This window comes from Chrysochloris asiatica, unplaced genomic scaffold, assembly GCF_000296735.1.
Source record: "Chrysochloris asiatica unplaced genomic scaffold, ChrAsi1.0 scaffold00019, whole genome shotgun sequence".
Taxonomy (NCBI): domain Eukaryota; kingdom Metazoa; phylum Chordata; class Mammalia; order Afrosoricida; family Chrysochloridae; genus Chrysochloris; species Chrysochloris asiatica.
This window is the reverse complement of record NW_006408537.1, coordinates 26,107,456-26,124,848: the sequence shown is the minus strand read 5'-3', so window position 1 is coordinate 26,124,848 and position 17,393 is coordinate 26,107,456. Positions and strand designations below refer to the sequence as shown.

The following is a 17,393-nucleotide window of genomic DNA, read 5'->3' as shown; positions in this document are numbered from 1 at the left end:
TCAGAACTGACTCAATGACATTTAACAACAATATATAATGAGCAAATTATTATCAGTGAAATGGCTTACAATTGCAGAGTCTCAGGTGCCCAGTTGGAAGAGTGAGTCCCTCCTACATGTCCATTATATTGGGAGAAGGCGACATCCCCAAGGAAGTGTCTGCCTCAACAGATTGGCTGTTCAAAGCCACTCACCGAAGAGTTAACTATGCCTGTATCAGGTCCCATCACACTGAAAATAAGCATATCACAGCTCTCAAACCTCTGGAAACCCTTGTTTAGTGAAGCTGACACAAAACATTACAACATCAATAGTGAAAATGCTTTCTGAGGTGTAAGAGGCAGGCTCCATGGATTTACTTAATTTTTAAGAGCTGATGAGTAGTTGACTACTTTTGGCCTACACGATACTTAGTTACATGATGGCTTTAACTTCTCTAAGGTACAGGTACCTTTGTCTATACTGAACTAGATAGAGATATTTGGAACAGATAGCTGTGTATGTAGATCTGAGGTCCAAGAGAGAGAATAAATTGGAGATAGGAATGAAGAGTTTGTATTTCCATAGGTGGAAGTTGATGCTGTAAGAGTGGACAAGAGAACTACAAGAACGCCAATGTGTTGAATAAGATACGTAAAGGTGAAGATATAGCCCTGGAAAACACCAACATTATAGGGGTGATTCAAGGAAGAAAATCCACTTGGAACTGAGAAGGAACAATTAGATAAATAGAACCTTTTATAAAATGGAAAAGAATGATATAATTATAGTGTTTAACAATGCAGGAAGATCAAGTCATTTTTTGGGGAGAAGTTCACTGTAGCCTTAGTATTAGTAGTGTGAATGGATGGTGAGTGTAGAAGCAGTTTGCTGTGTTCTGAGGTGAATTAGAGGTAGCTGGTAAAAAGCCAGCTTTGTCTCTGTTGGTATTGATTTATGCTATTATTTCTACCAAAGAAATGGTAGAAGGAGAAACAGAATAGCCTAGTGCAATCGTTCGCAATACTGAATATTAGAGTCACCTTGAGAAAAGTTTACTTTTAATTTTTTATAAGGCAGTCTGGTAGCGTAGTGGTTATGAGCTGGACTGCTTACCTGAAGGTTAGTAATGCTAAACTACTGTATGTTTTGTGGGAGAAAGATGTAGTGTTCTGCTCCTGTAAAGATTTATAGCCTTGGAAAGCCTATACAGGGCCACTATGAGTCAGAACCGACGCCACAGCACATAATCAATCAACCAACATTGGTTGGGCTACTCCAAACCAATTAAATCTGAATCCCTGGTGATGGGTCCCAGATACTGATATTTTAAACTAGTGCTCTGAATCATTTTAATGTATTATTGGAATTGAGAACCACTGGATTAGTTCAATAAGAAAATGGATTTTATAACCAGCATTAAAAGAAATATCAGTCTTAACCACCTACTGACTGTATGAGCACTCTGAATCTCAGTTGCATTACCTTTGTTTGTTGTTGCTGTTAGGTGCCTCCAGGTCATTCCAATTCACAGTGACCTTGTGTACAACAGAGTGAAACACTCCTTAGTCCTGTGCCATTGTAACAATTGCTGCTACAATTGATTCCATTGTTGCTGACATAGTACTCATCCGTCTCACTGGAGGTCTTCTTTTTCACTGTCCATCCACTTTACCAAGCATGATGTCCTTGTCCAGGGACTGGTCCCTCATAATAATATGCTCAAAGTATGAGAGATGAAGTCTGGTTCTCTTGGCTTCAAAGGAGTAGTCAGGTTGTACATCCAACACAGATTTGTTTGTTCTTTTGGCAGTCCACGGTACCTTTAAATTCTTCTCCAACATCATGACTCAAAGGCACCAATTCCTTTATTGTCTTTCTTATTCATTGTCCAATATTCATGCACATATGAGACTATTGATAATACCACGGCTTTAGTCAAGTGCACCTTAGTGTTCAAAGTGATAACTTTGCTCTTGAGCACTTATACAGGAGATTCCCTTAATGCAATAGGCCATTTGATTTCTTGACTGCTTCTTCTATGAGTTTTGATGGTGGATCAAAGAAAAATGATATTTTTGACAACTTCAATAATCATGATATTATTTCTACATTTATCATGATGTTTTTTATTGGTCCTGTGGTTAAGATTTTGTTTCCTTTACGTTGAGGTACCACCCATCCCAAAAGTTGCAGTCTTTGATTTTTTATCAGTAAATATTTTAAGTCCTCATCATTTTCAGCAAGCAAGATTGTACCATCTGCACATAGCCAGTAGTTAATGAGTCTTTCTCCAATCCACATTCTCCTTCATAAAATCTACCTTCTTAGATTATTTGGTCAGCACATAGATTGAGTAAGCACAATGAAAGAATACAACTCTGGGGCACACCTTTCCTGATTTTAGACTCTTCAGTGCCCCCTTGTTCTGTTCAAATGACTGCCTATTGGTCTATGTACAAATTTCTCATGAGTACATCAAGTGTTCCCAAATACTCATTCTCCAAATGTTGTCCATAGCTTGCCATGATCCACATAATCAAAAGCATTTGCATTGTCAATAAAGCACAGGTAAACATCTTTCTAGTATTCTGTGCTTTCAGCCAAGATCCACCTGATGCCTATAGTGATATCCTTTGTTCCACATCGTTGGCTGAATCTGTCTTGAACCTCTGGCAGTTCCAGCTGTTTTTGTATTATCCTTAGCATGAGGCTTTCGGCTCCCATCGAGATTTACAGCCTTGAAAACCCTATACAGTCTATGGGTTGGAATCGACTCGATGGCACTTAACAACAACACAGCAAAGGCAATGAAGGAGTCCTGGTGTGGTGATCTGATCATCCATTTTCATATAAAGCTGATTTTTGTGTAACTTGGTCTTTGGATCCTAACCATGTTGATAAGTGAGGAGTGGGTGTATATGCAATACTTTTTTTTTTTTTTTTTTAACTTTAAAATGAGCTTTAATTTGTTGGTTTGTTTTCCTGAAATGCATTTATGGATGTAAACAGAGCATGTTAATGATTTCCAGGAGCAAATTATTGCTAGTTTGTTAGTTTTCAATCATAAACGAAGGAAGGACGAGGCCAATGGCTTAGACTGACAACAGCTTAGGGGAAAAGGAAGAAAAAAAGACAGTATAGAGGAAAGGTGTCTTGGAGATGCCTGCCTGGTCACATGGTCTCCATAGTGCTGTCTCCAGGGAGCTGCTAGCATAGTCCCCTGACGAGGACCATTGGATCAGCTGCAGTCTGCCCTTGTGGAATGTGTGTCTCCATCCAGTGTGGCCGGCACTCAGTGTGCCACTGCGACCACAGACGGAATCACTTCATGGCACGGCGAATCAAGAGAAGCAAAAATCTCAGTATGGAAGGTCTTCCAATTTAGAGACGGTAGAGGATGAAGAGGGATAGGGTCTTTTTGGTTATGACATGTGTTGTCCCTGCCATGGGGGCATGTGGATGGACGTTGCTGTTTTCAGGGTCACCAAGGCTTGACGAGACCTCCGACAAGAACATCCCCTGGGCAGGGACCAGTGGTTCTTGATCATATGCTACCTCTTGAAATGGTTGAACACCGACCATTTCTTTTAGGTACAGTGACTCTGTATTCCTTTCCTCTTCTTTGGATGTTTTCTGCATCATTCAATATTTTATCTAACTAATCCTTCAGTATTGTGGCACCCTTGGATTTCTTGGGGGCCATGGACAGGAGACCCAGCTTCTCTTCTACTCGCAGTTGCTGTGTGACCCTGGCTTCCCTTTGGTCTGGCCGTAGAAAAGAAGGGGCAGTGGTGGGGAGGGTCTTGTCACTTATCCAGAACCAAGCAAAAGCGAGCAGGCCTGCTGGGCTGCGGTGTTCCGGGCCCGCAGCGCATCACTGTGCTCCGGCAGAGGTTTAAGGCACCTGAAGTCCACGCTAGAGCCCTCGCTGCTCCATGGGCATTCAGCTGTGAGGCTCAGGTCACACAGCAGTCTAGTCTTTCGTAGTCACAATAGACCCTTCAAAGAATGTCACAGGAAAAATAGCACACTCTTAATAGCAAACTCTCCAGTATTTTGAGAGACCAGGCTGTTACTAACATAAACAATGTCTCGACTTTGTTCTGGGAGGCCGTCGGTCCATGGCCTCAATGAGGGTGGATGTGGGAGGGAAGGCCCAGCCTAGCTAAAGGCTCAGGCAGAGGCATCAGGGCTGAACTCGACTCAGGTAAGGCAGCGCTGCTCACAAAAGGACACATACAAAGAAGCTGCTCCTCTTCAGCTGGTTGTCGTGAGCTTGACTCCCTGGTTGCTCCCCTGGGGCTGTTGCTTTCCAATTTTTGGCCATTTTTGCTTTGATGTCTCTGACGAGACTGAAGAAGGCATTCTCCACATTGATGTTGGCCTTGGTGCTGGTCTCCATGGACTTGATCCCGTAGTTCAGGGCCACCTTCTCTCACTTTTTGGAGACTTATCTCTTGTCGTTCACGTCACATTTGTTCCCGAGGATCATCTTTTCGACATGGCGTAGGTGTTCTTAATATTTTGCATCCAGTTCTGGATGTTGTCAAAAGACTTCTCGTTGGTGATGCCCTAGACTAGATGATGCCCATCCGCTCCTAACCAGCTGTGTGTCAGATCTGCAGTTTGATTCTCTTGCCATCTGGCTCTATGGTTCTCAATTTAAAATCATTTCCGATAGCGTAGATGAAGGTGGAGTTAGTTGAAGGCGTCCTTTGAGAAGTAGAACAGAACATAGGTCTTCCCCAACTCCGGAGGCGTCCATCGGCAGCAGCCTGAACAGGAAACTGCAATACTTTTGATGATGGTAGTAGAATATTAAAACATAAAATATTTGAACTTAAAGTTTGATCTAACAATGACTTTCAAAATTCAAATATAGTCAAATTATGCTATTTATTAAATGATTGTGCCCATTCTAATATGTGTTAAGTGTCCGGTACCTAGAAATTTAAAGTGTCTTTTTAACTAGGTTTTATAAAATTGTGTGGCCTTTTCACAGAATCTTTATTCTCCCTGAGGAGCTGACTTGCCGCTTATGTGGTTAGTGATTCATTTTTCTTCTACCTTTATTTTGCCCTCTCAACATGTCTTTCCTTAAACCACCATGTTTTGGCACCTGCATTCATGCCATGTCTGTCTCTACACATCTATAGAGATCCTGCTTTGTCCAGGATGCAAAATGCAAAAAAAAATTAAATTCTGTGTGTTAGGAGTCCAGATTGAAACCTTCTGAAGAAACTCTGGCCAGATCTAAAATAAGTTGTGTGATCACAAGGAGAGAGATGTAAAAACTTCAAGGATGGGGTGACAGATACTGAGATAGACAAGGAGGAAGTGAGATGTGGAGACAGGTGGGGGCAAATCTGTAGTACGAAATGAAAAATAGTAAGAAACTTAATTTTAAAATGAAAGAAATCTATATTAACCATTTTGAAGCATCAAGAGTCTAATTGCTTGTGGTCTGTTCAAATTCTGCATTTAGAAACCCTAGGTTCTGGGTATTTTGGTTTCCTTATTTTACCATGAGTTGTTTACAAGGACTTACTCTAATAGCGTAGTGATTACAAGTCAGGCTGCTAACCTCAAGGTCAGCAGTTCAAAACTACTAATTCCAAGGCAGAAAGATGAGGCTTTCTGCTCCCATAAAGATTTACAGCCTGGGAAACCCTATACAGGGTCACTATGAGTTGGAAACAATTCCACGTTGGAACCGACTCCATGGCACACAACCACTGCCACCACCACTTGTAAATAAAGTGAAGAGGTCTTGTTTGGAAACAGCTTGTAATATAAGTAACTGGTGATTTTGTTTGCAACGTCTTATTTTGTTTGTGTTATTCTTGTTTAATTTATATACTCACTGCGTTCCTTCAAGTAGCCTACAATAAAGCTCTTGTTTGGCAGGATAGGACTCTAGCACCTAACCAAAATGAATCTCTCTCCCTTTTTTTTCTGTAGCTCTGATATTTATTACTGATTCATAGCAAACTTATAGGACAGAGTAGAACTGCTGCTTAGGGTTTCTGAGACTGTAAATCACCCCCCTTTTTTTTTCACTTTTTATTGTGAATCAAGTGCAGGTTTACAGACAAGATCATCAGTTTTACATTCAACAAATCGTACACTTTGTTTCATCTCAATGATGGTAAGCCCCTCCTTGGAAAAACAGTCATCACTTCCTTCCTATGACTCCTATTTCTCTTCCACCCACCTTTCCATCCCTTCTTGTCATTGTCCTTAGGTGCATGTTGCTCCTTTGATTTTGAATGATTGACTGTTTCATTATTCCTAGTGAGCATATCTTACTAGTGTTTTTCTTCCCCTTATATACCTATAGTGTGTTTAGTCAGGTGGAGGGTCATAGAAAAAGAGGAAGACCCCCAACGAGATGGATTGGCCAAGTGGCAGCATCGATGGACTCAAGTGTGGCAACAGTAGTGAGGTTGGCCCAGGATCGGGCAGTGTTTCATTCTTCTGTGCATAAGGTCACTATGGGTTGGTACCGACTTGATGGCACCTAACAACAACAACAACAACATCATATACCTATCTACTGCTTGGCTGAAAGAGGTTTTGTTCCTTTCCAGACCTGAAGGGTGTCAAGGGCACAGTCTCAGGCTCCTCCAGTCTCTTTCTGGCCAATAATTCTGGCCTTTTCAAAATTAATATTAAGTAAACATTCAGGAAAAGGTGGTTACTGAGGCAACCAGGAATAAAATGAAGGAACGGGCGGCAAGAGTGGCATTCTCTACCATAGTATGTCACTTCAGTGGTCACAATTGCCACCATTATACTTCATATTTCTACCATGCATCTTTTTGTCATAATGTGATGGTTTGCATGCTGCTGCAATGCTAGAAGCTATGTCATCAGTATTTCAAATACCAGTAGAGTCATCTATTATGGACACGTTTCAGGGGAGGTCCCAGACTAAGACAGGAAGATAAACTCTCTGATTTGGAATGCCCAACACAATAGAGGCAACAATGGACACAAACATCATAAGAGTCATGAAGATGGTGCAGAACTAGACAATATTTAATTCTCCAGTACATAGAGTCTTCATGAGTCCAAACTGACTCCATGGCAACTAAAACAACAACAAGTAGCTCATTGAATTCTATGTGATTTTATCTTTGTTTGTTTGGGCTTACCTTTCAGCCCTTTTATGCAATAAAGAACAGCAGAGCCAAGGGGTAATGGGGAGCTGAGGCCAGTCAGATCCCAAGCTTACCCTTTTTGCATCATCAATTTCTTTGGGGTTCTGATGAGATCTATAGCTCCCCCTTAAAACAAACCAAAATATATAGTTTACAATTCTATGAAGAAAACAAGAGACATTTTTATGTGTGGCTATGTGGCGATGTGAGTTAACGCACCAGACTGCAAAGCCATTTGAACTGCAGGGTCAGTGGTTCAAGCTCACCAGCTGCTCCTCGGAAACCCAAACAGGGTTGCTATGGGTTGGAACTGACTCGATGGCACTTAACAACAACAACACTATCGACATATATTAACTCTAGTCAGGGAAATCTCTAGTCAGCTGAGGTTGGGAGTTGTTACCCCTGGCTCTTGAAAAATCATGTGGGTCTTTGAAGTCACCCTACATACAGAGGCCTGTATCTTCTCAAGAAGAAAAAAGAACAGTCATAGAAAGTCTTGTAAATTGGTGTTTCTTGAACTTTACTGAACTGAGGCCCAAGAAACTGCCTTTCTAATAAGGTTTCAGGTGATGTTGGTCTGCCCTAAGCAGAAACTGACCTGTGATTCATCCCATCAGGCAATTGGAATGGGTTTATGAATATCCATAACCAAAGAATGGGCTTCTGCTGGGCTTCCTACAGAGTGGAAAGTGAAGAGAAAACACCTGTCTACATATGAGATCTGCAGAGTCAGCTGTGGAAGTCAGTAGGATGGGAGATGATGCAGCCATATCACCTTCTTCGCTAGATACCAGTACCATGAGTGACTAGGTGAGCCATGCTTGTGACCTGGGACAGAAAACCTCAACTGAAGAACCTAGGTATAACTGGACTCCTTTCTAACTGATGAGTGACCAAATTTCTAGACATGCAGAAAATCCTTTGGGATAAGAGTCCAGGTGTGGTGCTGTGGGTTAATGCGCCAGACTGCAAAGCCATTTGAACTGCAAAGTCAGTGGTTCAAGCTCACCAGATGCTCCTCAGTAACCCTATGCAGGGTCGCTATGGGTCAGAACAGACTCACCAGCACTTAACAACAAGAAGCGATCGATATCTTGGCCTTCAAGTAAGGCAGTCTGTGGTTAATTTATGCACTGCCATTTCCAAGCTTTCTTTAACAAATTACTTAATCTCTCCAGGCCTCATTTTCCCGATATGTGTATATAGTTAATACTTTTTTCCAGGTTATTGTTAGACATATAAAAGTATTTATCACCCTTCCTGACACTTAAAAAGTGTTCAATAGTTCAATAGTTATTATGATTCCAACAAGACAAATGCCTTTGGAGAGATCTAGTGGTTCATCAGAAAAAAAAGATTGCTACATATTTTAATGTAACAAATGTAAAACCCAATAGATATCTGCCCACACTGGACTGGAAAATTTTTCAAAAGTTCATTGGATCAGCATGTATAAAGATTAGCTCAGTTATCAATTTAATGATAACAAGTAGCCTGTAACTAAAGCTGTTCTGTACCATTTCTCTATACCTGCATTCTAACTTGGGGAAAATTTTATCTCACATTGTCACAACAGTGGGGAGAATGTTGGTCATTTATGATAGCATGGTTCCTGTGTTTCTTTTCTGAAACATCCTTATAACGTAAGCTTGACTCTGAGTTCTCTCAGAACCCATATTGTGCTAATTTATTATTCATTCATTCTTTCCACTCTTTAGTGCACAGAGCTATTCCTATTGCCATGGGGATAGCTATTCAATGACAATAACCTCTTTGCTTCATTTCAGTCATTTCCACAGTTACTGTTGTGTCAGATTTATTCTGACTTTGATGCCGATGAAAAAAGAAACATATTTAATAATGTAATTTTTTTTCTACTCAATTTGCTTTTGCATCTCTTTATCTATGTCTCAAATTTAGCAAGTAAAACATTTGTTTCAATGGATTATCTGAAAGACATAGTTGGCTGTCCCACGCATGATTGATTTTAAACGTACGCCTGAATCCTTCTTACCAGACTAAACCCTACGACAGGCACATCACACTTATGGTAAAAAAGGCTCTCCTGTCATCGTCAGGTACAACCGTCATTCTTTACTTAACTGTCGGATTGTAAACAAGTAGTTGCTGGCAAAGGATCATAAACAAAACCAGTCTCTGTGTCTGTATTTTCCACACATCTCCCTGGGCAAAGTAGCTCTCCAAGACATCACTCCTTTTTCCCCCTTTTTGGTCCTTGACTCTTTTTGTCCTTTTCTTTGGTGTCATATACACTTTCCCTGTATCCATTTTGAACCAGTCTCTGAGCCTCTCTGGTTACTGTGGCTCAGCAATGAGTAATGGAAACTACTCAAGATTTGTCTCCTTCTATTTACTCTACCAGCTATATCCTGTTATTCGTCTGCCTCTCAGCTGCCCTTGTGAAACAAGATGCTTTTTTCCTTGTTTTTTTTCCGGTGTTATTTTTCTTGCTTAAATTTTCCATCTTCTTTGAATTGCCAGTCTCTATCCGCATTTTCAATTTTGAATATTTCCATTAATTTCCTTTTGAAAAAGTAATAATTTATATAAATAACAGTATCTTTACAATGTGTCTCTGTAATAGGAGGTATGTAATAGTACAATGTGCTGAATTTGATTAGTTCCAATAATATTTCAAGCCTAAATGGTCATGTACTTACTCTTATTTCATCACAATAGCAGAAGGATAAAGCACAAGATTTCAGACTATATATAAAAACTTGATTTTCATATTTCTTAATAATTTTGCTATTTTTGGGGGTGATGGAGTCATATGCACTTTGGAGGCACTGTGGGTTAGCTTTTTAGTTGCTAACCAGAAGGTCGCCAGTTCAAATCCATGAGACATTCCATGTTAGACAGATGAGGCTGTCTACTCCTGTAAATATTTACAATCTGGGAAACCTTATGTAGGGATGCTATGAATCTGTCAGTTTGTTGTACTGTGATGGCTTGTGTATTGCTATGGTGCTGAAAGCTATGCCACCAGTATTTGAAATACCAGTGGGATCACCCATGATAGACAGGTTTCAGCTGAACTTCCAGACTAAGACAGTCTAGGAAGAAGGAGAGGCAGAATATTTCTGAATATTTAGCCATTGAAAGACTTATGAATAGCAGGGGAACATTATCAGATATAGTGACTGAAGCTGAGCCCCTCAGGTTGGAAGGCACCGAAAGTACCACTGGGGAAGAGCTGCCTCCTTGAAGTAGAGTTGACCATGATGACACAAATGGAGTAAAGCTTTCAGGACCATCTTTGCTAAAGAGATACAACTTAAAATAATAAGGAGAATCAGCTGTAAACATCCATTAATAATCAGAACATGGAATGAGTGGAATATGAATATAGGAAAAATAATAAAACATGAAATGAAACAAACAAATCTTGATATCCTAGACATTCGTGAGTTGAAATGGACTGGTATTTGCTATTTAGAAATATAGTCATATGGCTTACTATACTGAGAATGACAAATTGAATAGGAATGACATTGATATAATTGTCGAAAAGAACATTTCAAGATCTATCTTGAAGTACAATGCTGTCTGTGATAGGATAATATCAACACATGTACAAGGAATAACAGTTAATACCACTACTATTCAAGTTTACACACCAAACATTAAAGCCAGTGATGATGAAATTGAAGAATTCTATCAACTTCTTCAGTCTAAAATTTATCAAACATATAATTAAGATGTATTGTTAATTACTGGTGATAGGACTGCAAAGGTTGGAAACAGAGGAAGGATCAGTAGTTGGAAAATATGGCCTTGGCGATAGAAATGATGTTGGAGACCACATGACAAGATTTTGCAAGACCAATGACATATTCATTACAAATATCTTTTTGAAACCACATATAAAGCAATGATATATATGGACCTCAAAAGATGGAATGTTGTTGTTGTTAAGTGCCGTCGAGTCAGTTCCAACCCATAGCGACCCTGTATAAGGTTTCTGAGGAGCAGCCGGTGAGCTTGAACTGCCGACCTTGCAGTTCAAACAGCTTTGCAGTCTGATGCGTTAACCCACAACACCATACCAAGACTCCAAAAGATGGAATACACAGGAGTCAAATACACAAGAATCAAAATGCCTATATCTGTGGGAAGAGATGATAGATAAGTTCAATATCAAAAGCCAAAACAAGGATAGGGGCAGACTCTGGAATAGATTGTCAATTGCTCATATGCAAGTTGAAGTTGAAGTTGAAGAAAATTAAAACAAGTCCACGAGAGGTAAATATGATCTGGAACATATTCCATTTGAATTTAGAGATCATCTCAGGAACAGATATGATACATTAGACACTAATAACTGCAGACCAGAAGAGCTGTAGGATGACATCAAGAACATCATTCAGAAAGCAAAAGGTCATTAAGAAGACATGAAAGAAGGAAAAGACCAAAATGTATGTCAGAAGAGATGCTAAAGTTAATGAAAGAAATGAGGAGGTGAAAGAGCTGAATAGAAGATTTCCAAGGGCAGTTCAAGAAGACCAAGTCAAATATTATAATGAAGTGTGCAAGGACCTGGAATTAGAAAACAAAAGGGTAGAACATGCTCAGCATTTCTCAAGCTGAAATAACTAAAGAAAACAATGCAAACTCAAATTTCAACATTGAAGGATTCTATGGGCAAAATATTGAATGATACAGAAAATATCAAGAGAAGAGAGAAAGAATACACAGAGTCACTGTACCCAAAATAAATGATTAGTGTTCAACTATTTTAAGAGGTAGCATATTATCAAGGACCCAAGGTACTAAAGGAAGAAGTACAAGGTACACTAAAGGCATTGGCAAAGAAGAAGGCTCCAGGATATAAATCTTTCAACAAACTGGAGGTGCTCATTCATCATTCATCTATGCCACAAAGTTTGGAAGACAGTTACATGGCCAATTGATTTGCCCATTCCAAACAGAGGTAACCTAAAGGATTGTGGAAATCATCGAACAATACCATTAATACCACGTGCAAGTAAAATGTTGCTAAAGATAATTCAAATATGGCTTCATCAGTACATTGATATAGAACTGCCACACATTTGAGCTGGATTCAGAAGAGGACGTGGAACAAGGAATATGATTGCTGCCAATAGATAGATCTTGTCTGAAAGCAGAGATTATCAGAAAGATATTTATTTGTGGTTTATTGATTATGCAAAAATTTTTGACTATGTGGGTCATGACAAGTTATGGACAATGTTGCAAAGAATGGACATTCCAGAACACTTGTGCTAATGAGTACCTTGTACATGGACCAAGAGACAATTGTTAAACCGAACGATGGGATACTGAATGGTTTAAAATCAGGAATGGTATGTGTCAGGGTTATATTCTTTCCCATACTTATTCAATCTGTATGATGAGCAAATAATCTGAGAAACTGGGTTTTATGACAAAGAACATGGCCTCAGGATTGGAGGAAGATTCATTAACAACTTGCAATATGCAGTTGATACAACCTGGCTTGCTGGAAATGAAGAGAACTTAAAATACTGATGAAGATCAGAGACTACAGACTTTGGTATGGATTGCACCTGAATGTAAAGAAAATAAAAATCCTCACAACTGGATCTATACATATCATCATGATAAATGGAGAAAAAATTGATATTGTCAAGGACTTCATTTTTCTTGGTTCTACAGTCAACACACATGGAAGCAGCAATCAAGATCAAACAATGTCTTTTCACTAATCAAATCTGTTGCACAAGAACTCTTTAAAATGTTCAAGAGCAAAGATATCTGTTTGATAACTAAGGTGCCTCTGATCCAAATCACAATATTTTCAGCAGCATCATATGCATGTGAAAGTTGGACAATGAATAAGAAAGACTGTAGAAGAATTGATGCATTTGAGTTGTGGTGTTGGTGAAAAATATGCCAGAGGAAGAAACAAATCTGTGTTGGAAGTAATGCAGTCAGAATGCTTCTTAGAAACCAGGGCGGTGAAACTTCATCCTTTTACTTCTAGTATCATCATTTACACCTTTTTCTTCTGTTACATCCTTTGCATCTGTTATCAGGAAGGACCAATCCCTGGAGAAGGACATCCTTCTTGAATAGCAGAGGGGTGAGCAAAAAAAGAGGAAGACCCTTTAGATGGATTGGCACATTGACATCAGCAATGGGCTCAAGCATAACAACCATTGTGAGGTTGGCACAGGACTAGTCAGTGTTTTGTTCTGTTATGCATAGGGTCGCTATGAGTTGGAGCTGACTAGATGACAAAAACAACTATGAGTTGGAATTGACTTGATGGCAGTGGATTTGATTATTTGGTTTAAATCATACTTCATATTATTTTGTAAATAAAGTTTTATTGAAACACAGCCATACCCATTTATTTATATGTTTTCTATTCCTGATTCTCATGCTATAAAGTCAGAGTTGAGAATTACAAAAATTGTATGGCTTGCAAGGTTTAAAATGTTTGTTATCAAGCATTTTAAGCAAAAATTTCCAACTTTTGGTCTAATCTATTCAGTAAGGCTAGAAATTTTTCAGTGTAGGGCTTGAGACAAAGTTTATAGAGAGGGCTATTCAGCCGAGGTGGATCTCTTTCCTCAAAATTTGTGACCATCACATATATTTCATATAAGAATAACTAGAGTATCTTTAAACACAGCTCAAATCTTGAAAGCTAAAACACAAGATGCTCAGTTAAATATGAATTTCAGATAAACAGTAAAGATGTTTTTAGTTCAAAGCCAAATCTACTGTCATCGAGTTGATTCTGACTCATAGTGACCTTACACAGAATTTCTAAAACTGTACATCTTTATGGGAGCAGACAGCCTCATCTTTCTCTCATGGAGCAACTGGTAGATTTTTAATGGCCAACCTGTGGCTAGCAGTCCAACGTTTATCCACCAAGCCTCCTATTTTTAGTACAGGCATATTTTGCAAGGGATACACTTTACTAGAAGTGTATTTTTTAACCTGAAATCCAAATATAATCAAGTGTCTTCCTCTTTTACTTGCTAAATTTTGTGGTAATTCTGCATATAAAGGAATTAAAAGTACAAAAAAATAGAAGAAAATTTAAAGCAACATCTACAGGGCCCAGTGTGGGGTTCTTAGTTTTCTAACACTTTCTGATGTATCCTCTGTTAATATGCCAATGCTCCTCAGTCTACAGTCATGTTTTGAAATGATAATGAGAATATTCATTCCTTACACCCAGGTGTTTGGCACACAGTTGGTCTGCTTTTTGACCCAGGAATTCATGCTGTTTATTGACAGCTTGAATTTTTAGTTGTACGTTAAGTTGCAGGAAAAAGAGCACTTTTTAACACAAGATGAAGGGAATTAGTCAGTAGGACTTCAATGATTTGATTTAGTCACAGGAGGAGAACAAAACATAGAAAGTTTACAACATGAGTGATTGGGGAATTGGCAATAATTCACTTGTTCTAAAACTGCTCTATCTGTAAGAAACAGTGTTTAAGAATTTGATTGTAATTTGAAAATGGAGCGTTGGGCAAACTAGATATTAACTAAGACAAACAGAAACTTACAAGATGGAAAAAATTCTATGTTAGAGGCAACTTTACTCGTGCTTATCTTGGAATCTTTCATGAACACTTGTGGTAGCTATACCCTTTTTCCTTTTCTAACTAAGTTGATTAGAATATTTGTCTCATCTCAAGTCATAACTAACTTGCTAACTGATTTTAATTCAATAAGTTTACATCTTGGCTCTTGTTTTCTCATCTAAAGAAGCTGAATTAGAAGATTCTGAGGATTTTTTTTTTCCAGTCTAGAACTCTACTTTTATTACATGCCTATGTACATTAAGTTAGCATATGATATCCAGGAAGAATGCCAATAGAATTGATTAAATGGAGAAATAAAGTAAATGAATTATATTAGTACTTTTATGCATCCCTTTTCAAATTTAGGAAAGCTATTTATAATGTCTCAAAAATATCAAAATTATTGAAATATAAAGTGAATACTAACTAGTTGTAAATTTGATTAAAAAGACTGTAATAGATGTAATAGATGATACTGTTTCCTATCAAATTATCACACTTATTTAAGTAGATGTAATATATGTTTAATATTTATTTGTCTATTTATTGTGTATTATCAAGGAATTCTGGTGGTGCTGCAGGTTAAGCATTTGGTTGCTAATGCAGGTTCAGAGGTTCAAATCCAATAGCCACTCCAAGGAAGAAAGATGAGGTTGCTTATTATTATAAAGATTTAGACTCAAAGAAATCCTATAAAAGTTAGTTATTAGGCAGAATCATCTTGATGGCAGAGGGTACTTTTTTTTAATACATTGTCATAAAATATTTGTATGTCTGAAATTCTTTTACCTTCTTTCTTTATAAAGAGTTTGGCTTCCTGGTAGTTTGTGTGAACATTTCAGAGAACTTTTCTTCTACATAGTCACTGATGGGTAGTTTTTATTGCAGCTGTTTATGGCCAGCGAGTCGGTTCTGACTCTAGCAATCTTGTATAGGGTTTTTGAGGCTTTAAATCTTTGCAGGAGCAGAAAGTTTCATCTATCTCCCATGGTGTGGCTGATGGGCTCAAACTATAGACCTTGTAGTTCGCTGTCTAGTGCTTATCGTAGGAAGCCACTGTGTTCTTGGCTGGTAACAGATAATAAAAAAAATGAATTTGGTGGTGTAGTGGTTAAGCACTCAGCTGCTAACAGAAAGTTTGGTGGTTAGAACCCCTCAGCCACAACTAGGAAAAAAAGTGTGGCAGTCTGCATCCAAAAAGGTTGTTGTTGTTGTTGTTGTTAGGTGCATAGGATTTGACTCATTATCAACCTTATGCCTGACACAAGCTATGGCATTTTCAATAACCTCATATATATTTGAAAGTTAGACAATGAATAAGGAAGACCATAAAATAACTGATCGATCCGAATTATGGTATTGGAGAAAAATATTTATAGGTACCATGAACTTCCCTAGTCACATTTTGAATGTGTTCCAACATGAGAGGCTCATTTTCTGGCACTATATCTGACAGTGTGTCTCTGCTATTCACAAGGTTATCAGTTACTAAATATTTGGAAGTAGTTTTGCTCTCTTTCTTCCTAGTCTGTCTTCATCTGGAAGCTCATCGGAATCACAGCAACTCACAAACTGTGGAAAGAGACGGTGGTAAAACTCCATATTATCAGCCAAAACAAGGCCAGGGGCAGATTGCGGAATAGACCATCAATTGCTCATATGGAAGTTCAGACTGAAGCTTGAGAAAATTAAAACAAATCCACGAGAGGCAAAGTATGACCTTGAATATATCCCACCTGATTTTAGAGATAATCTGAAGAACAGATTTGATACATTAAACACTAAAGACAGAAGACCAGAAGAGTTGTGGGATGATATCAAAGACAATATAGGAAGAAATAAAAAAGTCACTAAGAAGACAAGAAAGAAGGAAAAGATCAAAATGGATGTCAGAAGAGACTCTGAAACTTACTCTCAAGCATAGAGATGCTAAAGCAAATGGAAGAAATGAGGACCTACAAGAGCTGAACAGAAAATTTCAGAGGCCAGCTGGAGAAGAAAAAGTCAATTATTACAACGAAATGTGCAAAGATCTGGAGTTAGAAAACCAAAAAGGAAGAACATGCACAGCATTTATCAAGCTGAAGAAAAAATTCAAGCCTCGGCTGTCATTGTTGAAGTATTCTCTGGGCAAATTATTGAATGATGCAGAAAGTGTAAAAAGAAGATTGAAGGAATAAACAGAGTCACTGTACCAAAAGGAAATTGTCGATGTTCAACCATTTCAAGAGGTATCATATGATCAAGAGCTAATGATACTGAAGGAGGAAGTCCAAGGTGCATTCAAGGAATTGACAAAGAACACAGCTCTGGGAATTGATGGAATACATATTGAAGTCTTTCAAGAAAGTGAGGCGGTACTGGAGGCACTCACTTATCTATGCCAAGAAATTTGGAAAACAACTAACTGACCACCTGAATGGAAGAGATCTGTATTTGTGCTCATTCCAAAGAGATGTGGCCCAATAGAATGTGGACATCACTGGACAATATCTTTGATATTCCATGTGAGTAAAGTTTTACTATAGGTAATACAGAAAAGGCTGCAACCATACAATTGACAGGTAACTCCCAGAGGTCCAAGCTGGATTCAGAAGAGGATGTGGAATGAGGGATATAATTGCTGATGTCAGATGGATCATGGCTGAAAGCAGAAAATACCAGAAAGATGTTT

General features: G+C 38.5%; 1 pseudogene; it reads right to left on the bottom strand.

The window, feature by feature from the left end:
• Nucleotides 1–4,204: 4,204 nt before the first annotated feature.
• Nucleotides 4,205–17,393, bottom strand: part of LOC102836019 — a 29,985-nt pseudogene continuing 16,796 nt past the window's right edge.